Raw genomic sequence first — 21,537 nt, 5'->3', positions numbered from 1 at the left:
CAGGAAGCGGTGGTCGGACCTGAAATTACGAGAACATGAGCAGTACAGAAAGATCCGGAGAGTGCTGCAAAAAAGTAAGTAGTTGTGCTGTGTTCCTATTGTTCTTGTGTTTATTACGTTCGTGCTGCTCCATGTGCTTTTAGGAACTGTTGTACAGTTTAAAATGGCAACTTTCATGTTCATGGGCACATTATTCGTTCGGATCACACATTTTTATTTCGGACGAAAAAATACCATTGTTTAGGCCATATGCATTTGGCCACCATTTTGAGGCCCTATACTTGTCTTCAAAGAATTTGGTTGTGTAGATGGCTTTGTTACTAGAATGAAATGCAAACTAGATTCTGTGTAAGGAGAGGACACTCAGCAGCTGTTTACACATCTGGACGCTGGAGCACTAGTGTGGGACACAAAAACGCCATTTTTATTAGGGGGCCACACAGGTGCTCCAGTGTATACTATAGGGGGGGCTACATCTGTGAAGCTTGTACCAAACAGTTAAAGTATTGCAGCTTGACAAAGGACACTAAAAAAGCTAAATCTTGGAACTCGGCTAAAATAGACAATTGTACCCCACTTCCAAGCAATGTTTCATCTTTATAGTTCTGCCATCAAATATCTGAGTGCTAAGTATACCATTTTTGTTTTACATAGGGGAGAAAAGACTCGGAGGACACCCCTCATCCGAGGAGACCAGAGCCCCCCCCTCTGGAAGAAGGGGAAATCCCCCCAACACAAGATGAGCAGGAGGAAGGAGATATGGTGGAACTAGTCACCACAACAGGTGAGTGTCTGCGACCACAGGCTCAGATAAGAGATGGATGGCGGCATATTTTTTAGACCTAATTTATTTTGGGGTTCCTCTCTTTTTAGGTGATCGTGAGGTTGTGGATGAAGATCCTTTCACATCCGAAAGTGCCCAGATCCTGATCGGGGAGATCATGGGTTGTAATTTACAATTGGAAAACATCAAGCAAAACATCAATGATGTTATTCCAAAATATAAAAACATCATTGATGTTTTGGGGCGAGTTTAAAGCCCCTCCAAATCACTTTCTTCTTTTGTGTGCTACAATGTGCGAAATGTTTTTGTGATTTTTCCCAAAGCCAAATTTGGAGGATGCACACAGTGTGTCAACATGTGCTATCTGCCATCATGGGAGATCAATGGACGCGTTTTGGGGGTGCAACCCCTTCCTCAATAATAAAGTAGCTGTGAGGAAGGGCTTTCTCCCCCAAAACACGTCCCTTGATCCCCCGTGATGGCAGCTAGCACATGTTGACATTGGGAAATTTGTGTGCATCTTCCAAATTTGGCTTTTCCTGGGGTGATTTCCCCCCATCTGAACGCAATATCAAACACAGTTCCTAAATACTCATGTCTGATATTGCCTTCAAGTTCTACCAAATGTGAACTTTGTAAGATCAAGATTTGTGTCTTTCTTGTGGGTTTTACACAGGCCTGTTTTCTATAAAATGCACATTTTGATTTTGGATAATGACACCACAAAAATTGTTATACAACAAACATGTTGGTTTGTCAGAAAAACCTTTGGTAAATGCACATGTGATTGTGCAGGTATTAAAAAGATTGCTCATCAAGAATGTGTGGATTATTGTCTCAACGCTACAACACTTTTGGGGTGATGTAATTGTTGTTTTTATGAGAAAATGGGGGTTATTTCCTAAGGGCAAATCCTCTTTGCACTACAAGTGCAGTTTCAGTGCAGTTGCAAGTGCACTTGTAGTAAAAAGTGTCTTTGCATTTAGTAAATAACAGCCAACATGCTTTGTATAAGGTTACACAATCACGACATTTTCTGCACTCCACACATTTCTGTCAGGGTCAGCTAAAACAAACACAAGCAGTACATGTCCACAAAGAAGAGCCTGGGGGGAGATGCCTGTCGAGAACTTGAGGTCCTGCAGACTTCTCCCTGTGGCCAAATACCGCAAGGTAGCGACCAACCTCTGCTCCGGAGTGATGGCTTGCCTCATGCAGGTATCCTGCCTGCTAATATAGGGGGTCAGCGAAGCCAACAAACGGTGAAATACGGGGTCCGTCATCCTGAGAAAGTTCCTGAAATCATCAGGATTATTCTCACGGATCTCACGGAGCAAAGGCATATGACAGAACTGGTCACGCTGAAGCAACCAATTCTTGGTCCATGAACTCCTCCCCACCCTGTTCATGGACTGGACTTGTGTCAAGGTCAGGACCCCAACACCAAGCCCCCGCACAGCACGAACTCTACGAGGAGTACGCATACGAAACATGGCTAGAAAACGGTCGGCTGCTCAGAACGAAGTAACAGAACGCACTGAAGAACAGCAAGGCCTGTGAAGAGCGACCTGAAAACCAGTAACGAACGAACAAGAATACAATGACTACTTAAAGTCACGCGGAACTTGCTTGCACGCACTGAAGAGCAGATACAAACCCACAAGCACAAACTGAACGGCAGAAAACGATCTGAAAGCCACGAGTCTGAAAAAGCGCGAATCGTCTCTCACCAAACTTTTACTAACACGAGATTAGCAAAAGGAGCCGGTTCTGAACCGGCCTTTTCTAGTCTCGTCGTACGTGGTGTACGTGACCGCGTGGTTGTCGATCGGAAATTCCGACAACTTTGTGCGACCGTGTGTAGGCAAAACAAGTTTGAGCCAACATCCGTCGGAAAAAATCCTAGGATTTTGTTGTCGGAATGTCCGAACAAAGTCCGACCGTGTGTACGGGGCATAAGGCCACTTTTAGGTAAAAGATAGGTGCTTGGGCAGAACAAATGAGATATAATATTAGAAAATTAGGCTCTGAAATATTAAAGCTGATTTCTACTTGCCAACCAGCTCACGCCGATATACGTCGGCAGAATGTTACCGCTGCGCAAACCGCCGTACCTGTACAGTGGCTCCTTTAAGAGCCATAGCAGGCCCACGCACATGCCTGCTGCACAGCGGGGGACCCGATGCACGTGGCCGGTGGGTGTAATCGCCGCCAGCTGCCCTCGATGGAGGGCATCAGAGCCAGAACGGGGATTTGTGTGTGTAAACACACAAATCCCTGTTTTGACAGGGGAGGAGAGACAGATTGTCTGTTCCTACTAAGTATGAACAACGATCTGGCTTCTCCTCTAGTCAGTCCCATCCCCTCACAGTTAGAAACACACCTAGGGAACACATTTAACCCCTTGATCGCCCCCTAATGTTAACCCCTTTCCTGCCAGTGACATTTACACAGTAATCAGTGCATTTTTATAGCACTGATCGCTGTATAAATGTCAATGGTCCTAAAAAAGTGTCAAAAGTGTCCGATCTGTTCGCCGCAATGTTGCAGTCCCGTTAAAAATTGCTGATCGCCACCATTACTAATAAAAAAAAGAACAATATAAAAATGCCATAAAAATGCCATAAATCTATTCCCTATTTTGTAGACGCTATAACTTTTGCGCAAACCAATCACTATACGCTTACTGAAATTTTTTTTACCAAAAATATGTAGAAGAATACATATCCGCCTAAACTGATGAAGACAATTTTTTTTAAAAGAATTTGGGGATATTTATTATAGCAAAAGTAAAAAATATTGTTTTTTGTTTCAAAATTGTCGATCTTTGTTTATAGCGCAAAAAATAAAAACCTCAGAGGTGATCAAATACCACCAAAAGAAAGCTCTATTTGTGGCCAAAGAAAAGACACCATTTTTTTTTGGGTACAATGTCGCACGACCGTGCAATTGTCAGTTAAAGCGACGCAGTGACAAATCGCAAAAAAAATGGCCCGGTCAGGAAGGGAGTAAATCCTTCCAGGTTCACAGCTGGGAATGATCGGTGTGGTGGGAGGGACAGCTGTGAACACCGATCTCCCTGTATAACTTTTTAGCAGACAACCGGTTCTCCTCTCCCTCCCGCGGCTGTCGGCTAAAAAGCTATACAGGGAGATCAGTGTTCACAGATGTCCCCCCCGCCACACCGATCATTCCCGGCTGTTTCCTGTGTTCTCCTCCGGGCCCCTGTCCTCCTTCGCCACCCCCCCGTGTCCCCCTGAAGCTGGCTTTCCTCCTGTCCTCTTCCGCTGGCTGTGGGAATGTGTCAGGATGGAGAGCGGAGAAAGGGGCTGGTAAATATGTAATTTTCCGGCCCCTTCCTTTTTTAAATTGGACACAGTAATTGATTGCTACCGATCGCTCATGTGTCCTGTGAAAACTGTGTGTTACACTGTTTCAGTTTATGAATGGACAGGAGCTGCTGTCTCCTGTTCATTCATTTTCAATGCTGAGAAAGGGACTGGAGAATCTCTGTCCTCAGTCCCTTTCTCTGTCTCAAAGGGGAGATTTCAGGGGTCTGTTTGGACCCCTGATATCTCACCAAAGCCTACCAACAGGGCTGATAAAAAAAATCAATAAATATAAAAAAATGTAATTGTAAAAAAATTCTGAAAAATAAATTGTAAATAAAACATGTAAATTAAAAAAACTAGTGACACCACTCCCCCATGCCCTACCAGCACTGTCCACTGCCCCAACCCCCTCCCCCCCAAAAAGCATTTTGGAAAAAAAATGTAAATAAATTAAATTGTAAAAAATCAATACATAAAAATAAAAAAAAAACTACTGACACCACCCACTACCAAAAAGCATTTTGAAAAAATGAAAAACAAATACTAAATAATTAAATTGTAAACAAATAATAATAACTGACACCATCCTGCACATACTACTCACCGATGTATACTCCACACTCCTCACATGCTCATTATACCCACCTTCATAAACTCTGCACTCCTCTCCCGCACATACTACCCACCTTCATACACTCCACACTTCTCTTCTGCACATGCCCTACCAGCACTGTCCACTGCCCCAAACCCCATCCCCCCCAAAAAGCATTTTGTAAAAAAAAGTAAATAAATTAAATTGTAAAAAATCAATACATAAAAATAAAAAAAAAACTACTGACACCACCCACTACCAAAAAGCATTTTGAAAAAATGAAAAACAAATACTAAATAATTAAATTGTAAACAAATAATAATAACTGACACCATCCTGCACATACTACTCACCGATGTATACTCCACACTCCTCACATGCTCATTATACCCACCTTCATAAACTCTGCACTCCTCTCCCGCACATACTACCCACCTTCATACACTCCACACTTCTCTTCTGCACATAATACCCATCACCATACACTCCATACTCCTCTTCTGCACATAAAACCCACCGCCGTACACGCCACACTCCTCTCCTGCATATACTACTCACCGCTGTACACTCCGCACTGTACATTCCCTATTTAACATTACTGCGTTCTACACTATGTAAGTAATCTCAGACTCTATTAAACCACACCCCATTTAAGCCATGCCCAATATGCAGCACAATTTAAGCCACACCCACACTGCGCTGCCGGGCGGGCGGATGTGGACGTTGGACGTTAACCCCTTCCCTACCTTCCTGAAATGAGTTTTTGCAAGTTGGGATGTCTGGGCTGAGCCCTTCTCAGCCAATCAGAGGAAGCTTTCTACACACAGCATAGAGGGTGTATCAGGTAGTGAAAATAATAGTTTGTGTGGTTCAATCAAACTAATAAACATCACTAAAGAGATGAGCTGTAATAAAAATTCTTAGTGAAAATTTGAATATTTGTGGCACAGCATCAGGAAGTAAACAAATCAGCTTCATTGAGCAGATGTATTTTAGCAATAAACATAAAGGTGTTAAAAAGATGTTAAAAAGAGGGTAAGGGAAGCACATTCTATATATTTTTTTCTAAATGTTTACTTTTTTAGGTTATTTTTGATATGCTGTGTTTATGGCCTGCTCTAGCACTGACTACCTCCTGTTACCATAGAAACACTAGCAGTTTAGCTTGTGAACATGTTAAGTGTAACAGGCTTAACTTTATCAGGCATCTCTGACCAACAACGTAAGTGACACTAATGCTTTCTAAATCCTAACCTCCTTACAGTAGTCATATAAAAGTACAATGATTGTATACGTCTTCTGGGAGGATGGGATGTTTAATTCTTGCAATGTTCTGTAGGTAGAAGTTCAATGATCTGATCAGTACATATCTGAGTTAATCCTCGATCAATAACTGCATTAAGCATGTAAAAAAGATCTATATTATACGTATAGCTTTGTGTCTCATATAAACAAATGAGTTGAATGTAACTTTCGCTATTTTTCTATTAGCCACCAACCTTCGGTTTTGTCTGCCTAAATGATAGGCAGCGGGAATTCATCCACTCTTGTAGATTATTTAAGTGGGAATTTATGGCTGGTGATAACTCTGGTTTAAAGGATAAATGCAATGTTATCTGCTTAGCATTAGGCTGCTTTCACACTGAAAGCGCCGGCCGTTAGCGCTAAAGCACTACTCGTTTTAGCAGCAATTAAGCGCTGTTTAAGCAGCGATTTTGCACCACTTTTTGGCCGCTAGCGGGGCACTTTTTATTTAAAAAAAGGGTAAAAAGTCCAGTTTTGCGGCGCTTTAAAATTGCTTATAAAGTGCTTTGAAAGCGCTGCCCATTCATTCCAATGGGCAGGGCCTTTTGGGAGCGCTAAATACAGCATTCCCAACCCACCCCAAAGATGCTGCTTGCAGGACTTTTTTAAACATCCCACAAAGTGCACTGGCCCAGTGTGAAAAGTCACACTGGAATGAATAGGAGGCAGTTTTCAGATGCTTAGCAGAGGTGCCTGAAAGCGCCTGAAAACTGCCCCAGTGTGAAGCTGGTCTTAATAAGACGGTTAAGGCTATGAATTATGTTGTCCAGTGGTGACATGTATATTGCAAACAGGATTGGGAACAGGCCTGGACCCTGGGTTATGACATACTTTAGTAGTACTGATGTGTAGGAAACCAGGGATACTCTCTGTGATCTTCTAGTCAGGAAGGATCTGAACCACTGAAAAATTATGCCATTAATACGGTAAAGGTTTTCTAACCTATTTATTAAGATTTTTTATCAGCCAAATCAAATGCCACTTATAGATCTTAAAAGTAATGAAGAGAAGTGGTTTAGGACAGAACAACCAGCTGCTTGAACAACTGTGCAGGAAATATCACAGAACACTGGGAACAGTTAAATATATTATGGTTTGCAGGAACAATTCAGGCATTTAGTTCTGGGTCCAGGCCACAAAGTACAGCTGAAGGCCTTAGATTTTTATTAATAACTATCTTACTTTATTGTGTGACTTACAAGAAAGGAAACTATATAAGCTATATAAATATTTGAAAATTCAATATGTCTTCTATCTGTGAAGTCAAGGATCCTAGTTTGTGCAGCATTCAAAAACATTTTATTCAATTCTATTCATTGAAATATGAATATAGAGATGATGCATTGATTCGTCATCAATACAACCAAGGTAAACCTGGATACATTGAGTTCAAGTTACTATAGCAATCCATAAAAAACCTTGTAATTCTACAACAGGGGTAATGAATTAAAATTCAAGGGGGCCCGGTCACTAAAATTTCTTCCGGCCAAGGTTCAAGTCTCAAGTGTGTGCTATGACTATGATTGTACCCACTGTATGTCTATCAAAAAATGAGAAATGTACAATTTCCATAGCATTTCAGCAATATTTATTGTCACGTTTCAGTTATGACATTACACGTGGACAGTTGGAACTGGGATAGCTTTACATTTGCTCTTGTCTTTGTATGGAATACAAACAACTATCTTTAACTGCTTGCCGACCGGCTCACACCGATATATGTCGGCAGAATGGCTTTCCTGGGCGAAACCCTGTATGGGTACATTGTACCCTTTAAGAGCTGCCAGAGGGCGCAAGCACGCCCGCTGCACCGTGGGGAACCCAATGCACGTGGCTGGTGAGCACGATTGCCACCAGCCACACGGGATCGCAGGCATGAGCGCCGACACAGGGATTTGTGTGTGTAAATACACAAATCCCTGTTCTGTCAGGGGAGAGGATTTCCAATCGTTTGTTCCTACTAAGTAAGAACAAGGATATGTCTCCTCTCCCAGTCAGTCACATCCCCATACAGTTAGAACGCATCTAGGGAACACACATTTAACCCCTTGATCACTCCCTAGTGTTAACCCCTTCCCTACCAGTGACATTTACACAGTAATCAGTGCATTTTTATAGCACTGATCGCTGTATAAATGTGAATGGTCCCAAAAATGTGTCAAAAGCATCCGATCTGTCAGCCGCAATGTCACAGTACCGCTAAAAAAAGCGCAGATCACCACCATTACTAGTAAAAATAAATTAAAAAATACCATAAAAATGCCATAAATCTTTCCCATAGTTTGTAGACACTATAACTTTTCCACAAGCCAATTAATATACGCTTATTGCGATTTTTTAAAAAATATGTAGAAGAATATATACTGGCCTACACTGATGAAGAAATTTGTTTTGTAAAAACATTTTTGGGGATATTTATTATAGCAAAAAGTAAAAAATATTGTTTTTTTTTAATTGTCGCTCTTTTTTTGTTTATAGTGCAAAAAATAAAAAACGCAGAGGTGATCAAATACCACCAAAAGAAAGCTCTATTTGTGGGAAAAAAAGGACGCAAATTTCATTTGGGTACAGCATTGCATGACTGCGCAATTGTCAGTTAAAGTGACGCAGTGCCAAATTGTAAAAAGTGTTTTGGTCAGGAAGGGGGTAAAATCTTCCGGGGCTGAAGTGGTTAACAGAAGCAACATGGAAACAAATACCTATTTCATAAAACGCACATCCATATTTCAAGTAAAAGAAAATAGCACCTTATGACTTAAATAACTAACTATTCCAAGTAGACTAGGATGTTCTGACCAAGAAACATGGAAAATGTCGCTGACAAGTTCCTGGAAAAAGAATGTTGCATTACATAGGCCAAATGGCATGACCAGGTACTTGTAAAGTCCCTTACATGCTTACGTGTGTTGAATGTCTTCCATTCATCAGCTTCTCTAACATGTATCAGGTTGTAAGCTCCCACAAATCCAGCTTGGTGAATAACATTGCCCCCCTGGATGCAGCTGGAGTGTTCTGTAATAAGGGGCAGTAGATTTTTGTTGACAATGCTTATCTTATTCAAGCCATGTGAGGTTTTGTCTATTTGTCAAAAAAAAAATGTCCCTGCAGGGACATTACAACTTTTACAACCAACAACTCATCTGATACAACAGACTTCAAGCAGTCAGGCTAATCTGCATAAACAAAACACAACCTCAAGTGGATGTCAGCCTTTAGAATTCCTCACTCATATGTTTTAGAGTTAAAGGAAAATTTAGGGTAATGAAGAAGACACAAATTAATTCTCTACATGAGTATAGTGGGATTTGAAGAAATTAATGAAGAGGTGGAGGTGAAGGTGGTAGAGAAGCAGAAAGAAGAGGTGGGATGGAGTAAGAGGAGTAAGAGGACGCTTGAGAGGGGATATGATTTCAATATACAAATACCGTACTGGTGACCCTACAATAGAAATAAAACTTTTTCGCAGAAGAGAGTTTAACAAGACTCGTGGCCACTCATTAAAATTAGAAAAAAGAGGTTTGACCTTAAACTACGTAGAGGGTTCTTTACTGTAAGAGCGGCAAGGATGTGGAATTCCCTTCCACAGGCGGTGGTCTCAGCGGGGAGCATCGATAGCTTCAAGAAATTATTAGATTAGCACCTGAATGACCACAGCATACAAGGATATACAATGTAATACTGACACATAATCACACATAGGTTGGACTTGATGGACTTGTGTCTTTTTTCAACCTCACCTACTATGTAACTATGTAACTATGACACAACAGCCGTGCTTGAAACCTACTTCCATCATATACCCTTCTTTTTACTTCCACCTTTCAGACTCTTTTTTGGGGGGGAGGCAGTCCTGGTTTGAAGAGAAGTGGGCAGCTTATGGCCATAGTATTATTATCCTAACTTTTTGCTGCTCGTCTTTCCCGCAGATATAAAATTCTTCCCCCTGCATTGTGAAATGAAAGGGCAGGCAGTCTATGACAATGGGTTTTCCCCCTGTGGCTATGCCTCCAATGCTCTGGCTATACTGTAATAAATAAATATTAATAAAAAGCCTACCCATTTGGTCCTTCTGACCATTAGCACCACAACCTTCCTCCGGCTCATTACCCTCCTCTATCTTCTGCGGCATCATTACATTTCACATGTAGATGAAGGGCAGGGATAGCCTTATGGGCAAAATAATGGTGACTGGAAAATTGCCTTCTACAAAAATAATGGCAGCTGGGTACCTGCCATTGCAGTGCAGCACAAACCATAACCTTGTGGAAAAAGGTGAATTCATGAGCTGAAATGGGAGATGTTTCAAAGCAAGCAGTTTTGCCAAGCTGGCGTTACGATGTTGGGCATAGAATTGATTTAGGGACATTTCTTCTAGTAAAATTGGAGGCAAAAAAGGGTGCAATAGCAGTACAGCAGGCTTCTCTGCACCTGGGAGGAATAAAAGGAGAAAGGCAATGTAAGCCATTTCATTACTACCTGCGTGATAAGCTACTGGCTGGGTGAACAAAACAGCTCTCCAGAGCCTCACCTCATGCCATATTTGCACTGAAGGAGATGCAGGAGGATAGCTTTTAGATCTGTTGAGGCTGCTACTTTCAACATTCACATCAGGCCTATTACCACTGGCTAAAAAAAACTGGTATGGGATGAATCAAATTAGGTAGCTGCTGCTGTATTTAAGCCAAACAAAATGAAAAAGTTATAAAATCATGTACACATCTAAAATATGTGATGCCAGCATATGGTGTTGCTCACGCTGTCCGTGAAGCTCATACTGTTCTGTAACACCACAAACATCCTAAAGGCATATCCCAAGCATGACAGGATTAATGTTTTTTTTATGACACTCTCACAAATGCATAAAAAGGAGGACCTTCTGTCCACTGAGTGGTATTTAAAAACGAATGTTTGATTTCTTAGATATCTCCCTCACCACCTTTCCACCATATCCACCCCCTCTATCCCATTATTTGTCAATTTGTCTATTAGCCTTAAAAAGGGCCAGAATTTAGTGTCAAGATTTACCCTCTGCCTTCTTTCTTTAATGTCAGTATGATTCACTGCTAAGTTTCGGTTTTGTGGTTTTTAAGCGGGGCTTGACCAACCCCATGCAAATCAAACCTGGGCAGAACTGCTTAGCCCAGTGGTCATCAACCCTGTCCTCAGGGCCCACTAACAGGCCAGGTTTTATGTATTACCTTGGGGAGATGCAGACTAGAATGCTGCAATCACTGAGCAGCAAATGATATCACATGTGATGTATTTCAGTTATCTCACAAACCTGGCCTGTTAGTGGGCCCTGAGGACAGGGTTGATGACCACTGGCTTAGCCCTAGTGGGGGGGGTCATAAATTAGGTGGTTAGCAGCCAACTGATTTTGGTGAGCCATTTGTGCCACGTGAGCCATGGCCTGATATGACCACCTAAGGTGACCAGGGTACTTCATGATGAAATTCTACAGATTGAGTATATGTGCTAGGCAAGTTACATGTGTGATTTGTCTGAGGTGACAGGTGAACAGCAGGTTGGTGCCATAGTCACACATGACCCTGTCTAGCTGAAGATAATAAGAGGCCAGTCCACCTGTCTAGGCCTGGAGAGCTGCTAGCAGCTGTAGACCAGTGTAGCATGCAAGGCACTTGGTTGCCATGTGCTAGTGCAAGGTTTAAGGGATTAAAATAGGAGGAGAAGGTGATGCAATGCCTCCTCAACACCCCTGAAATGGCTTCAATTTCTAAGGATCTAATAAAACTATTGGCACAAACTGAGCCTATTTCAGCTTTGGAGTCTGCATTTGGATGCCATGCCCTTATAACATCACTGCCCTAGAACTACTTACTAGCAGAAGTAGGCATAAAAGCTTTAGCAAATGAAGACTGGGGACCAGAAAGTGGTTCCAACCCCTAAACTCACAGCAGCACCACCAGTGATACAAGTATATGGGTAGAACATTATAAAGAAGACCCCCAAAAATTAAAGTGATATTAAAGTCTCTTTTTTAAAAATAAACAAACATGTCATACTTACCTGTGGTTTTGCACAGAGCAGCCCAGATCCTCCTCTTCTCGGGTCCCTCGCCAGGGCTCCTGGCTTGTCCCTCCTACCAAGTGCCACCACAGCAAGCAGCTTGTTATGCGGGCACCCAAGCCGAGCTGCTGCTCCGTGTGGCCATTCAGACACTGAGCCGCAACCCTGCCCCCTCTCTGTCCTCATTGGCTCACTGACTTTGATTGACAGTAGCGGGAGCCAATGCATTAGGATAAAAAACCTTCTGCCTTTAGAACCACTTTAAATAATATAGAATAATATTTAATTCAATAATATTTTTATTATTTATATCATTTTATGATAGTGATTTAAAGATTAAAGGTTAAATGCACAGGAGTTAGGGAGGCGTGTAGGATATTAGCAGCAAATTCTGTACAGATCCTTGCTTTACCATGACAAATAGGTCTCTCAGCCATTAATTACAAGAGGGAAACAATGTGCTGCCTGCAGAATTGATTAATAGGTATTAGAACTAATAAACCTCAAGTTAAATGATTTTTGGTAATATTAATAGTTTAAATTACTGGACTGCACCCAGTTTACCCTAAAGCCAAAAGCACATTTTGTTTCACTAATTGTAATTGCTCAGGACACAAAATCTTAATAGTGTAGATATATGCATCAGTTAGCAGTACCTAAATTGATACTAATGTAATACTAAATTCATTCATAACACTGTATCCCAACAAATAGTTGTTTGTTTGTATTAAGAAAGCTATTTTCTGAATATAACACTGTAACATACTGTAGACTACAGGAAATCAACCCCCTGCTAGAAAAAATATTAAGAAAAGTAATAGTAGAAAAAATTAGATGATGTTAAGCTGAATAAATAGATACCTAACAAGTCATGCTTCAAAATTGCGCACGCTTGTGGAATGGCGACATACTACGATAATGAAAAATCTCCATAGGCAATGCTTTAAAAAATTTTACAGGTTACCTGTTTAGAGTTACAGAGGAGATCTTGCGCTTAATGTATTGCACTTGCATGTGAATGTGGCGATACCTCACGTGTGTGGTTTTAACACTGTTTACATATGCAGGCGCAACTTACAAATGCGTTTGATTCTGCACGCAAGAATTATTTTTTCTTATTTATTTTACTTTTTATTTTTACACTGTCCCTTTAATATTTTTTTGATCACTTTTATTCCTAATAAAAGATATGTAACCATCCCTTGTACTAGAAATAAGCATTGCAGGTCCTCTTCAAAAAGACCCCAGATCTCTCAATTACCTTTAAAAGTAATAGAAAAAAAAAGTTTTTTTGACATTTCAACTTTAAAAAAAAAATCATTTGTTTATGCCTGAGAACTGGGAGTGATGTTAGAGGTCGATCCGGTCCTCCAAGGGCATAGAGACGAGTGGGGGTCACCTTGCCCTTACTCTAATTCCTGCCCAGCACATTTCCACATCCGATCGCTTCCAGGCTTACCGATGGTACTGTAAGCTCGGAAATGACTGGGAAGCGGTGAGAGGGGGGGAACTTCTCCCGCCACCTCTAAAAGTGATCCTGTTGTGAATGTGCCCATGGGATCACTTTTATCTGACACCAAATCACCCACAGTAAAAAAATTATTCTCTGGATATGGCAGCTAGCTGCTGCCATAACACCAGTATTTAACATCAAAGTAATGATGTATATATACTGTGGGCAGTTGGCAAGTGTTTTAAGAACTATCTTCAGTGTAAAGAAGAAGTCCTGGAAGTCATGGTTTGGCCACCACAGAGCTCTCCAAGATGTTTGGAACCACCTACCTGCTGAGTTCCTTCAAAAACTGTGTGCAAGTGTATCCAGGGGAATTGATGCTGGTTTGAACGCAAAGGGTAGTCACACCAAATATTGATTTGATATAGATGTTTCCTCTGTTTTCTTAGTTTGCATTTTGTAAATTGATTATAATAAACAATTCAAAAAATATATTTTTTAAAGCATTCTTACTTTACAGCATTTCTTCACACCTGCCTAAAATGTTTCCACAGTACTGTATATTTCTAGTGTTCTTTTGGGTGCTGGAGGCATATTAATGGGTAAAATAGCAGGATTTAGATTTTTCAGATCTGTCTACAATAAGCTAATATTTGGTTGGTAGATATTATGGCACTTTGCACATTATCATTTGTAACACCTTTCTAAATAGGCTTGATGTTGTAACTACAGTATAAGACTTACATTGCTAAATATAGCACAATATTTCTCTATACAACGTTTTGTTACAGCTGTGTTTGGCAAGCTCTTCATATGCCATATGTTATTCTCTTGACTGTGAACAGTGTATCTATTTTTAAATTGAAATATCACATTTTTTAGCTTCTATTAGACTACTGTGAAATAGAAACAATATTTCTGCAAATGGCATAAAATTAGCAATAGATGACTTTATTAAGAACATACAAAAATGTATGAAACTTAGGAAAATATACTTTCCACAGGTGATCGGTTGCTTAGAACAGGGTTTCTCAACCTTTTTTAAGTCGAGGTACCCTTTGAAAGTGTACTCAGTCTCGAGGCACCCCAATCTAAGGCTAGGTTCACACTAATGCGGGTGCTTGCAGGTGCAATAATCGCAGCTGCTCATGCACCCACAACCACCAACAACTAAAACGTGCTGCTCTTTGCAGATGCATGGGGCTGCCATTCATTCCTAATAGTACCCCATGTATCTAAAAAAAAACAATGCATTTGCAGATGTGGGAACTGCTGCAAAAGCGCCATGCGATTAAACATTGACCTCACTTTTTTTTTTTGAGGCCCTGCTATATACTATGGCTTACTGATCTTGATGACATATTTTTTGAGTATGATCATTTTATATGACTGCTATTTTTTCCTGAGAGATAAGTGGCAGTAAAGAATGTCCCACCATGCTCATACCTGCCTTCATCTACAGTATATGTACAGTATGCTTGGGTGATCCAAATGTTCACACAAACCTCAATAAAGAATCTTTAAGAGCTTTGATCTTGCTGCACATTGGAGTGCCTTCTAATTTTACTAACTATGATAATACTAATTCCCCTTCACACGGGGAAAATTAATTATTTGATTTAACAAATGTCATTGATCAAAATGTATCTTTTAGGTTCATTAAAATCACCAAAATAGTATTTAGTTCTTTGGTTTTTGAGGCTGAATTAATTATGTAGATATTTGGTCAAGTAAAAAAAATACTACTCAATCACTCTATGCCCCAAGTAACCGTAGTATTCTGCAACACCAGAGCTAGGCTATGTTGCCCTTTTGTAAATTTAGAACGTTTAGTTAAAACAACTTTGTTTAAAAAACAAAATATACAACATACCTTGCTACTTAGCACTTAGGCTTCATGTACATTGCTGCTGGTAAACAGACATTTAGAAGCAGTTGGGTGTTTTTTTCAGCTGGCTCTGAACTCCCCTCTATGTTATCAGTACATGTACACAGGGTCGTTTATAGTCGTTTCTAGGCAGTTGAGTTTAGAAGCATTTTTTGGAAAGCAAATAAATGCGTTCAGGACAGATGTTCAGAGGCATTTGAAACGCCAAACGCCTGCAACAGCTTGTAAATGCAGTAACTCGTGTTTAGTCATGTTTGCAGGCATATTTAATTGTTGACTATTTGGAAAAACAAAATGCTTCTAAACGCTTCTAACGTGGCTAAATGTGGCAAAATGGACGTTTTTAAACGTCGGTTACTATCTGTCAAGTTGAATCGTTCAGGAGAGGTTGTAAAACATTCCGTGTACATTAAGCCTTACCCACCAGCTCAGCTGCGCTCTCAGCATCTTGGCTCTTGAATCACACCTGATGGGATTTGAAATTGCCTCAATAAACGTTCAAGGGCTGAATCACCTGGCCAAAAGATCTTCTCTATGGCAAGAAGCCTGCCAACTTCAGTGTGACATCTTATGTATCCAAGAAATACATTCAGGCCTCAGCTACTCCAAATTGCACACAATGCGAACTTTCCCTTTATCTATTTCGCACCTGCTCCGGTCAAGAACAGAGGTGTTCCCATAGTGATTAAATACTTTATCTCTTTTACTTTGAAAGAGTTGCTACTAGATCCAAACAGGGGATACAGAAGCCTAATATGTGCCATTAATTCCAAACCCCACACATTAGTGAACATCTACACACCAAACTCTCATCAGCTCTGCAAATATTCACTGTCAAGAGAGGCTCTCTTATTCTCTGTGGAGATTTATACCTCTCCATGGACCCTACAATGGACTTCACTTCTGTAAATAGATCAAGAAACCCACCTTTACACACTCTCTCTCATAAGGAGGATACATGGAGATGTCAATGTGCCACTGAAAGAGACTATTTTTATTATTCTGTCTTTTACTCAGGTATTGACATATTTGCTGTTGATAAATGGGTACTACAACAGATCTCATTCACCAATACCCATGATATTACACAGTATGGCCATGCAGCTGTTTCTATTAATATTACGGAGAATGAGACCCCCTTACTTATCTGTGGCACTGCAATTCTTAAATTTTAAAGCTCCCACAAAATACGTTTTACCTTTGCCAACATCTACAGGATTGCTTTGGTTAGTCATTATAAGACCCTTTCATTTTATGGAATGCCCATATGGCATATATGAGGGGGATCATATTGCAACTCTCTGCCAGAGCTAAATGACAACAGACTCAGAAACTTGACACTTTATCAACAGAAATAAGAGCTTTGGAGCCTAAGAACAAAGCATCAGCAGATCAAAATACTTTTCTACTCTCTCACAAATAAGGCATGATTTATGTAGACGTCTCTGTAAATAACATGATAAATATTTTCCGTCTTTAACCACTCCCCGCCCGCGCTATAGTCAAAAGATGGCTAAATGGCTTAATTGCCAGGAGAGCATCCATGGATGTCCTCCTGTTTACCTGTTCCTTGTGTGCCGCCGCGGGTGCGCATCAGGGAAAATCTGTGTTGACCATGTCCCTTGGACACAGCCAATCAAAGATCAGGGTAAATGGCCAATCACAGCGGCCATTTACCACTTGATTGGCATGTCCAATGAGAGATGATCCCAAATGTAAACATATGAGATCATCTCTCATTACCGGCTCTCCTTCCTCACACAGAGACTACAGTCAAAACACAGTAAATACAGTGCCCAAATAGTGCCCATTGGTGTCACAGTGCTCACCTGTGTAATTGTGCCCATTGGTGTCACAGTGCTTATCACTGTTAGTGTCACAATATCCATCATTGTCATCAGTGCCATCTATCAATGCCATCTGTCATCAGTGCCATCTATCAGTGCCCTCTATCAGTGCCATCTATCAGTGCTATCTGTCATCAGTGCCACCTGTCAGTGTCACATGCCATCTGTCAAAGTGTCATGTGTCATCAGTGCCACATGTCATCAGTGCCATCTGTCATCAGTGCCACATCAGTGTCATGTGTCATCAGTGCCATTTTCATCAGTGTCACATCAGTGTCATGTGTAATCAATGCCATCTGTCATCAGTGTCACGTGTAGTCACCAATGCCATAAGTGCCTGCCAATAATGTCTAGAAAATCATTTTCAGCTAAGGAGGCGTACAATATTCTTGCAGCCGATGAGAGCAACGGGGAGCTCTCTGCTTCAGATTCCTCCTCAAATTCAGATTCTGATTCTGATGTTGACTACGAGTCTGTCCTAAGCAGTGGAACACTGACAGCCTCAGAGGAGGATGATAATCCGCCTGCTAGACAAAGGCATTCTAGTGAGGAGGCAGTGCCATCCACCAGCACTACAGTGCCATCCACCAGCACTGCAGTGCCATCCACCAGCACTGCAGTACCTCAGCAAGAAAGGCCAAGTACCAGTGGGGTGTCGCCTCAGTCCCAAAGGGTTAGGTCCCATGCCAGCCTTCCCTATTCCCTTCAGATCCCCTTGTGGCTTCCTCCTAATTCAGGAGAAGCTAACATTCCCCCTTTTACTGCCCAGCCAGGAGTCCAGGTGAACACAGAAAATTTTTCCTTGATAGATTTTTTCCACTTAATTTTTACTGAGGACAGGCTAGCATCAATTGTGGCCCAGTGCAACCTGTATGCACAACAATTCATAGAAAGTAACACAATGTCCTATTATGCCCATCCATACGAGTGGAGAGCCCTAACAGTGGAGGAGTTTAAGATTTTTTTGGGCCTCACATTCTGTATGGAACTAACAAAAAAAATGAATTATGTTCATATTGGTCAACCCACCCCATCCATCAAATTGCCCATCTTTTCTTCAGTAATGCCCAGAACCAGATATCTCATGATTATGAGGCTCCTGCACTATAATGATAATACCCAGTGCCCTCCCCGAAATTACCCAAATTATGATAAGCTTTATAAAATTTGGCCACTACTAAATTATTTTTCTGAAATCTTCCCCCAGTTGTTTACCCCAGACCAACACATATGCATGGATGAATCACTTATCAAATTTACTGGTAGGCTGGGCTTCAAACAATTTATTCCCACCAAAAGGGCTCGCTATGGGGTGAAGCTGTATAAATTGTCTGACCGAGCCACAGGGTATACATATGCCTTCATGGTATACGAAGGGAAGGACACCCAGCTGCATCCCCTTAATTGCCCAGACTACATGGGATCAAGCGGAAAAAGTTGTTTGGGAGCTCATAAACCCACTCCTGCAGAAAGGCTACCATTTGTATGTAGATAACTTTTATATGAGTTTGCCCATTCCGCAACCTTTACAGGAAGAACACTCCAGCATGTGGCACCGTAAGGACAAACCGGAAGCGTTTTCCTCAAAGCCTCATCAACAAGAAGTTAAGAAGAGGGGAGACGGCGAGTTTGTGGAATGGGGGACAGAAGGCATGTCTACATGTTGTCTTCGATCCACAATAATACCTTCGTGGAGATCACCAGGAGGAATGGCCCAATCCAAAAGCCAACACGTATCCACAAATACAATATTTTCATGGGGGGTGTCGACTTCAATGACCAAATGCTCGAACCCTACCTTGCCACAAGACGAACATACCAGTGGTATAAAAAAGTATCAATTTATTTGTTTAATTTGGCCATATGCAACACCTATATAATCTATCGCAACTCCACTGAAAACCCCAAACCTTTCCTTGGCTACCAGGAGGAAATCACCACTGCCCTTATATGCCCGAACGGCCCACCAGAAAACATTCGATCAAATGTGATTAGCAGACTCTCTGAATGCCACTTTCCTGATAAAATCCCTCCCAGACCAACAGCCAAAAAATCTGAAAAATTCTGGGTGTGCTCCAGAGGAGGAGTTAGAAGAGACAACACTTATTATTGTCCCCAACGTCCTTCCCAACCAGGCCTCTGTATAGGTGACTGTTTCCGCCATTACCATACTTCAGTAAATTATTAGTTAAGTATGGTAAACATAACCTTCAGTTCCTGCCATTTACCTTCACACCCCTTATGCCTCTGCTTGCTCTGGAACTGACCCTGCCTTGTCATTCGACCACGCTTCTGCCTACCGATTCTGTACATACCTCTGCCTGATCTGGAACTGATCCTGGCTTGTTATTTGACCACGCCTCTGCCTACCGATCCTGTACAGACCTCTGCCTGATCTGGAACTGACCCTGGACTTGACCATGCTTTTTGCCTGCCTCTTGGACTGATCTTGTACCCTGCTACTGGACTAGTGGGATTCATAACACAGGGGTCTCACATATATGAGGGGCTCCAGAATTGTTTTTCTGGATGAAGAAAACATTTTTTTTGTTTTCTCATTCCTAGATTAGGGGGGTCTGGAGACTTAGAGGCTTCAAAGAGATTTGGGTGAGAGAAGCCTCTACCCCTGTCCCCATTCTATCCTGAAGGAGACCCTACTTCTGCCTGCTGCCTGTAGGACTTCTGCCATCATGCCTCCGCCTCTCTCATGAACTGACCACACCACATGGACCATGTTCCTGCCTACTACCAGGATAATATTTTGGCACTGCTGACAATCTCTGCCTGCATTGACCCTGGACTGTATAGGGACAGTATCCCTGCCTGCTGCCTGTACTGACTATGGACTGTATTCCTGCCTGTTAACTGGACAATTGCGTTCACTTTTGCTGACCAAGTCCCTGCCTGCTGCCTGGACCAGTGCTATCCTCCTGTGGACAACTGCACTACTAAAACCACAGGTAATCTTTTGTTTACCCCTTGTTCAGCAGAATGTATTTTGGGGTGTAATTCTTGGTATGTGCATGCTATGTGTCCCTAGAAAACCTGACGGTGTTCCTTGCATGTTGGGCCTCTGTATGTGGCCAGGCTGTGTAAAATCCTCACACATGTGGTATCGCCTTACTCAGAAGCAGAATGTATTTTGCAGTGTCATTTTTGCTATGTACATGCTATATGTTGGAAATATCTTATAAATGGACAGCTTTGTGTAAAAGAAATGTGTTTTAATTTTTTTCCACATTTTCCAAAGACATCTGGAAAAAAATGAACCATTCCAAAGACTCATCATGCCTCATAGATTATATGTTGGAGTGTTAGCTTTGCAAAATGGGCTCATTTTGTGGGCGTTTTCATTGTCCTGGTGCTCCAGGGCCTTCAAAAGTGTAATAGGTGGTTGAGAAATGAGATGTGTAGTTTATGCTCCTAGAATGCCTGAAGGTGCTATGTCAATTTTGGGCCTCTGTATGTGGCAAGGCTGTGTAAAAGCCTCACACATGTGGTATCGCCATACTCAGGAGGAGTAGCAGAAAGTATTTTAGGGTGTAATTTTTGCTAAGTACATGCTATGTGTTGGAAATATCTTATAAATGGATAACTTTGTGTAAAAAAAAATGCGTTTTCATTTTTTTTACACATTTTCCAAAAACTCCTGGAAAAAAATGAATCGTTCAAATGACTCATTATGCCTCATAGATTTTACGTTGAGGAGTTAGCTTTCAAACATGGAGTTATTTTGTGGGCGTTTTCATTGTCCTGGTGCTCCAGGCCTTCAAAAGTGTAATAGTTAGTCAAGTTAGATGTGTAATTTATGCTCCTAGAACACCTGATGGTGCTCCCTGCATGTTGAGCCTCTCTATGTGGCTAGGCTGTGAAAAAGTCCCACACGTGGTATCGCCATACTCAGAAGGAGTAGAAGAATGTATTTTGGTGTGTCATTTGTGGTATACACATGCCATGTGAGAGAAATAACCTATTATAATGACAATTTTGTGGAAAAAAAATAAATCTTCATTTTTCAAAGCATTGTGGGAAAACATGACAACATGAAAAACCTCACCATGCATCTTACTAAATAACTTGGAATGTCCACTTTTAAGAAAGGGGTTATTTTGGGGGTATTTGTACTTTCCTGGCTTGTTCGGGTCACAAGAAATGTGTACACCAGTACATCAGGTGTGATCAATTTTTGTACCACAGCTTGTAGACTCTCTAACTTTCACACAGACCAAATAATATCCACTAATTTGGGTTGTTTTTACCAAAGATATGTAGCGGTATAAATTATGGTCAACATTTATGAAGAAAAATT

General features: G+C 41.3%; 1 protein-coding gene across 5 annotated transcripts in view; it reads right to left on the bottom strand.

The window, feature by feature from the left end:
* Positions 1-21,537, bottom strand: part of CACNA2D1 (calcium voltage-gated channel auxiliary subunit alpha2delta 1) — a 936,653-nt gene that overhangs the window by 303,714 nt on the left and 611,402 nt on the right. The window lies entirely within an intron of this gene.

Source organism: Aquarana catesbeiana, linkage group LG03 (genome assembly GCF_042186555.1).
Source record: "Aquarana catesbeiana isolate 2022-GZ linkage group LG03, ASM4218655v1, whole genome shotgun sequence".
Lineage (NCBI taxonomy): Eukaryota > Metazoa > Chordata > Amphibia > Anura > Ranidae > Aquarana > Aquarana catesbeiana.
The sequence above is the reverse complement of the archived record's forward strand: the minus strand, read 5'-3'. Positions and strand labels throughout refer to the sequence as shown.